The 6,151-nt window shown below is 39.7% G+C and overlaps 1 non-coding gene across 1 annotated transcript; it reads left to right on the top strand.

Annotated features, from left to right (window-relative positions):
• Positions 1–3,281: 3,281 nt before the first annotated feature.
• Positions 3,282–3,388, top strand: LOC145556962 (small nucleolar RNA R71). The gene has a single exon (XR_014092051.1). It is a non-coding gene; the product is annotated as a small nucleolar RNA R71 (small nucleolar RNA).
• The last annotated feature ends 2,763 nt before the right edge of the window (positions 3,389–6,151 follow it).

The raw sequence follows: 6,151 nt of genomic DNA, 5'->3' as shown, positions 1-6,151 counted from the left end.
GTTCAATCTAAAAAATAAATTCGGTCCATTTCTACTATTTACAACTTCCAAAGAAGACAAGAATTCACAAGTTAATTCACGATATGTAGGATAATGCATATCAACGAATTTTCTCATCCCTATGTCATTCAAAAATCGTTTAACAAAATCAACAAACCATAAGTTTCTAAAGTAGGGCGGTGTAACCACCGTGAAGGAATTACCTCGCGCCCGACTAGGTGTTCTAGCCGCTCCTTTTTCTCCAGGCTAGCAATACGGATCGTCGGCTAGTAGGGAGTTGTAAATCCGGGTCGTACTCCTCCCTCGAGCTAGAACTCCTACCGAAAATAGATCGAGCCCTCTTTGAAGCCATGGTAAAAATGGGTATGAAAATTAATTTGAATGAAATTCGAAAATTTATGTATAGAATTGTAGAGGATGAAGAGAGGGTTAATAAAATGTAAAAATATTTGGATTTGGGTGAGAAATGAAGAGAGAATCTTAGAGAGAAGGTAGAGGATTTAAGGTTTTAGAGAGAGAAAGTTATGGAGGAAAGAGAATAAATGAGAAAAGAACGAAAAAAGAAAAAGAAGAAGAAGGTCGGGCGGGTGTTCGCCCGATCGGGCGATTTAAAATTATTTTTCTACTATGCTCTCGCGCCCGGTCGGGCGGCACTTCGCCCGGTCGGGCGATCTAAGTGACCGGATTTGTCTACTCTCGCGCCCGGTCAGGCGCCCTTCGCCCGATCCGGCGATCTGATGCTGAAATTTTCGTCTCTTCTCGCGCCCGGTCGGGCGAGATTTGACCAATCGGGCGATCGAAGATGTCCGTATATGACGAGTTTCGCGCCCGGTCGGGCGCCCTTCGCCCGGTCAAGCGAAAAGACCTGATTTTTTTAACCCAGCTCTCGCGCCCGATCGGGCGAGCTTCGCATGGTCGGGCCCGAGGCTAATTTGACGAAATCTTTACTTTCTTCTTTTCTTCAATTTTTGGCTAACTCTTTTCATTCAAACCTGTACAAAAACTCATAAAACTCATTAAATTCCCTCATCTCTCCTCTCATAAGAAAAAGAAAGAAAAACTAGTCTAAAAAGCATTAAAATACGGGTTGCCTCCCGCAAAGCGCTGGTTTATCTAGATCCCGCACAACCTTCTTACCAAGTACAAGAACTAGGACCCTTGGCCTAACGCTTGGTCGGGCGGTTTCTCACCCGGTCGAGCGGTGTTTAGGCTACGACGTGGCTTCCTGACATACCCTGTGGGACGCCAATTCACCTTATCTGGTGGATCCTCCTTGACTTGGATTGGGGGTTCTTCAATGCTACGCACTAAAGATCCCTCTTTTATCGAGGATTGCTTCAAATTGTCATTGCATTTAACACTTGCAACTCGATCTAGCGGAACACTCACCGTAGGCTCAATTTCCACAACTTGCTTGATTGATTCCACCTTTTCGTCCTCAAAACCAAGACCGACAGTGTAGAGGGCTCTTTCTATTACATCAACTTCCTTCTGCCATTTGTCTATCTCATCTGAAAGGGATGCAACACAAGATACCGCCTCCAAGGGCTATTTTTCAAGAGCTTGGGGCTTGTTAGAATAAATGTGAACCACATTAACACTAAAGCACTTCTCCTCTGTCATGGGGCTTTTAGGGGTATTATTAAGATTAAAAATAATTTTATCGTCCCCTACTGATAGTGTTAATTTACCACTTCTCACTTATATAATTGCTCCTGCAGTGTTAAGGAATGGTCTACCCAAAATGATTGGGGTTTACATATCCTCGGCCTTATCAAGAACAACAAAATCAACGGGTATATAAAATTTACCTACTCTAACGGGAACATCCTCTAAAACACCTAAGGGGTATTTGAAAGAACGGTCGGCCATTTGTAGAGTAATATTAGTAGCTTTTAATCTACCCATATTCAACTTGGAACACACATATAATGGCATAACACTAACGCTAGCACCCAAATCACACAATGCATTATCAATCATTAGATTGCCAATATGACAAGGGATAGAAAAACTGCCCGGATCTTTTAATTTAGGTGGAGATTTATTCTGAAGTACGGCACTACACTCTGTAGTGAAAGCTACTGTCTCTACCTCACTAAAAGACCTTTTTGTCGTCAATATTTCTTTCATAAATTTTGCATAAGCAGGAATTTGTGTGATTAATTCAGTGAAGGGGACTGTTACCTTCAAATCTTTTATCGTCTCCAGGAACTTACCAAACTGCTTATCCAAATTTGTTTTCAAGTGACGATTGGGGAATGGAAGTTTGATAACTGGCTTTAGAGCATTATTGCTCTTATCTAGAGTGGCCACCTTCTCTGGGGTCGTACCCTGCAATGTAGAATTAGATATATTAGTACTATGCTTTAGCCCTGCAGGGCTATTAGCTACATTGTCTGGTTTAACGGAATCAATATTAGCATTATTTATTAAAACAGGTTCATCAACTCTGGGCATAGGGGGCCCTTCATAGTTTGAACCACTCCTTAGAGTAATTGCATAAGCTTGATCCGTAGGCCTGGTCGGCTATGCTGGCAAAGCTCCTTGTTGGCGGGCTTGTAGAGTAGCGGAAAGTTGCGCAATTTGATTATCTACATTTATTATGTGCTAGAATTGAATCAATTTGGGCATCTCTACTCTCCATGTGCTTCTGCATATTAACCAACATCGCTCTAATTTCTACCAAAGCAGGGTCGGAAGATGAGGAGGGTTGTTGTGGTTGGTTCTTCTGGCAAGCATTAGGGTGGTAATATTTCTGTTGTTGTTGTTGTGGCGCCTGTGGTTCTTATGGTGGTGGATTATGAACATTAGTACTCCGGTAGGAAAGGTACGAATGATTCCGGTACCCAGGATTGTAGGTGTTGGAGTATGGGTTGTTTTGCCTATAAGCTTGAAAGGCATTAACTTGCTCCACGGAACTCCTGCAATCTTGTTCCCAATGACCTAAAATTCCACAATTTTCACAAAAAGCCTCATTAGCATTATTATTAATTGCAAAAACATTAGCTACATTAGCAGTGCTAAGATTATCTAATTTCTGGCAGATAGAAGTTAATTAAGCTTGCAAAAAGGATACAGAGTCAACACTATGCTTCCCCTTGTTAGCAAAGCCTCTAGGATTCCCATATTGGGAATTATGTATCGCCATATCTTCAATAACCTGACCTGCATCATCAACATTAAGATTCATAAACCTCCCACTAGCTACAGAGTCTAAAATTATTCTAGATGAATTTCCAATGCCATTGTAAAAAGCTTGGATTAACTGCCATTGGGCTAAATTATGGCGGGGGCATTCTCTTTGTAGGTCCTTGAACCTCTCCCAAGCCTCATATAAAGTTTCATCGGCTTCTTGGGAAAAGTTCTGAATTGCACTCCGTAGTATGGCTGTTCTCTCTGCAGGATAATACTTGTTATAAAAATTCAAAACAAGATTTTCCCAGTCAGTTATACCAAGTGAAGTTCTATTTAAGCCATTAAACCATAATTTGGATTTTCCGGTTAAAGAAAAGGGAAGAGAATCTCCCTGATTTGGTCTTGTGTGACCCCGGCTTGCCTGATGGTATTACAATACTGACAATAGTCTGCAATGTGAAGATTTGGGTCTTCACCCTTAACTCCACTAAATTGCTTCCTCTCTATCATCGTTATAAATTGAGGTTTAATCTCAAATTGTACCCCATCAAGAGCCGGAGTGGGAGTGAGATGTGGAAAATCTGTAAGCTTTGGTTGTGAGTAATCACTAAGCTTCTTTGGAGCCGTCATCTCTGATTCTAGATCTGATGATACCTCCAAATTGCTAGAATCAGCTGGAGGGTCCCGGTGATTATTATTATCACCGAAATCCGACAGAATTTTCTTGTAAAGATTCTTCTGTCTATAGAAGGATCGTTCGATCTCAGGATCGAATGGGACGTACCCTGATCTGGAACACCTGGGCATAAACAAAAAAAACTAAAAGCAAATATGAGACTTGCCTCAAAGAACTAACGTTCTCTGAGACAAAAAGAAATAACCTAGACTACAAAAATAATCAAAAATAAAAATAAAACCGTTTCCCCGGCAACGGTGCCAATTTTTTACAGGGTAAAGTCGTATCCCCTAATCAAAAGTAATTCCTAAATCCTCTAACTAATGTAGATAGGGAAGTAGGGTCGAATCCACAGAGAAACGAGTCTTTCTATTCCTAATTAACTAATATAATCTAGATTATAAAGTAACCAATATAATATAATCAAAAGAAACTAAACAACGAAGATTAAGAATAAGGAGAAAACAATGAATAAAAGGATCTAGGGCATAGGTTCACCAATAAATATTATTCCAAGGTAAAACATAATAATCAATCATCAATGCATACATTAATCAGATCATAAAGGGCTTTCGCTACGTATTACAATCACACAATTAATCTACCGGTATTAAATCTCATCTCTCGAATCTCGACTTAACCATTTATAAATTAACCTGCCTATTGAAACTAGACCTAAACATTAATTCGCATATGTCGAATCTCGAATCAATATTGTTAAACTCATGCATAAAAGATCTGCGCAAATCTAGTCACAGAGCATTAAATCAATCAATAGGAAATTAATCTAGCATTGACAATTAACAACCATAAATTACCCCTTCATATTATTTATGGATCCCCATAAACCCTAGAAATAGAACTACTCACACATAATTAAATCTAAACTAATCAAAGCAATAAAACAAGACATGATCAAAGAAATAAAATAAATGACTAAGATTAAGAGAAGAGAAATCGTTACCAAATAAAATCTGGAATTAAGAATAAAGTTAAGAACAAAGTATAAGAGAGAGAAACTAATCTACAAGCTAAGTAAAGAGAGAAAATCTAAGAAAATAATTAAGAAAAAGTAAAAGAAGGTCCTAAACTCGTTTTACGGAGAAATATTTATACTCCGTGAGAATCCTAAACTAAAACAAACTTAAACGTCGAATAATTAACTCCGCGCCTTTTTCCATCAGGTACATTTCTCGCGCCCGGCCGGGCGCGAGTTCGGGCGTCAGCCTTTGCTTCCCTCGCCCGGCCGAGCGCGCCTCCGGGCGCCAGCCTCTTTGGCCAGGCGACTCTCTTGGGCCACTATTTGGACTACGATTGGGCTCCAATTCTTTGGGCCAATTTGGATTTCCTCTTCGGGTCCTGAATACTCGGTCGAAATGCCCCGGTATCATATACCGAGCCCTTAATCACCGGTTCGATGGCTCTAACCGACCCTGGGCTATAGAATTTGATCGTGCTTCTCCAATGCTCGTAATTGCTCCATAATATCTCGGGAAAATGCTCCAAAAGTGCAAATCCCTACAAAAGTCAACCAAATCTACGAAAACACTAGAAAACACCAATTAGTAATAAAAGTGGCTCTAAAGAGCCAAAAACACTACTAATTATGACCAAGGGACGGGGGTAAAATACTATATAAAATAGACACGTCAATATGATGCAAAAAAACTAACAAAGAAGAAAACAAACTACAATATGCGAAGAAATTTAAAAAGATTTTGATAATTTGCGCGCCATTACGTCTAATAACGAGCAAAAACCATTGAAAAATGATTAAATGGATCAAAATCTGGATACCGGTGATTTTAGTGACCAGTATCTGCGCATAACTCAGTAGGTCGCGCTGGCCAGGCGCGCGCATCTATCTGAGTTGCGTTGGTCTGTCACGCGCAGCTAATTCATTTGCGCGCGACATTTAAGTCAGCAAAAAGAGAATCGCTGAGCGCGATTTTTCATTTTGCTTTCTCTCTCCTTCCTTCATGATTTTCGTTTTTTTTTTCTCTCTAAAGAGCCCGGATTTTTTTGTTTTTCGAAGCTAGAGGAAGTAGATCTTGTCCCTTATTCATATTCGCCATAATTCGTTCATTCTTGACTTAATTTGGGCGATTTTCGAACCGCTAAACCCCAAATTTTGAATTTGGGGGTTTTTTATTCGATTTGTTTTCATGAATTTGTTTGTTTGTCGTTGACATGTTTAAGAAATATATTGCAACAAATTTCATGTGAAGTGATAAAGTATTGATCCTGTATGAGCATGTCAAGCATATATGTGTTTTTTTTCATTCTAATTTTGACTTTGTGCTTGAACTTTATTTCTCTTTTGTTTTGCTCACATAG

This window comes from Chenopodium album, chromosome 8 (assembly GCF_948465745.1).
Source record: "Chenopodium album chromosome 8, dcCheAlbu1.1, whole genome shotgun sequence".
Classification (NCBI taxonomy): Eukaryota; Viridiplantae; Streptophyta; class Magnoliopsida; order Caryophyllales; family Amaranthaceae; genus Chenopodium; species Chenopodium album.
Note: the sequence above shows the minus strand (reverse complement) of the source record. Positions and strands in the feature narration are given on the sequence as shown.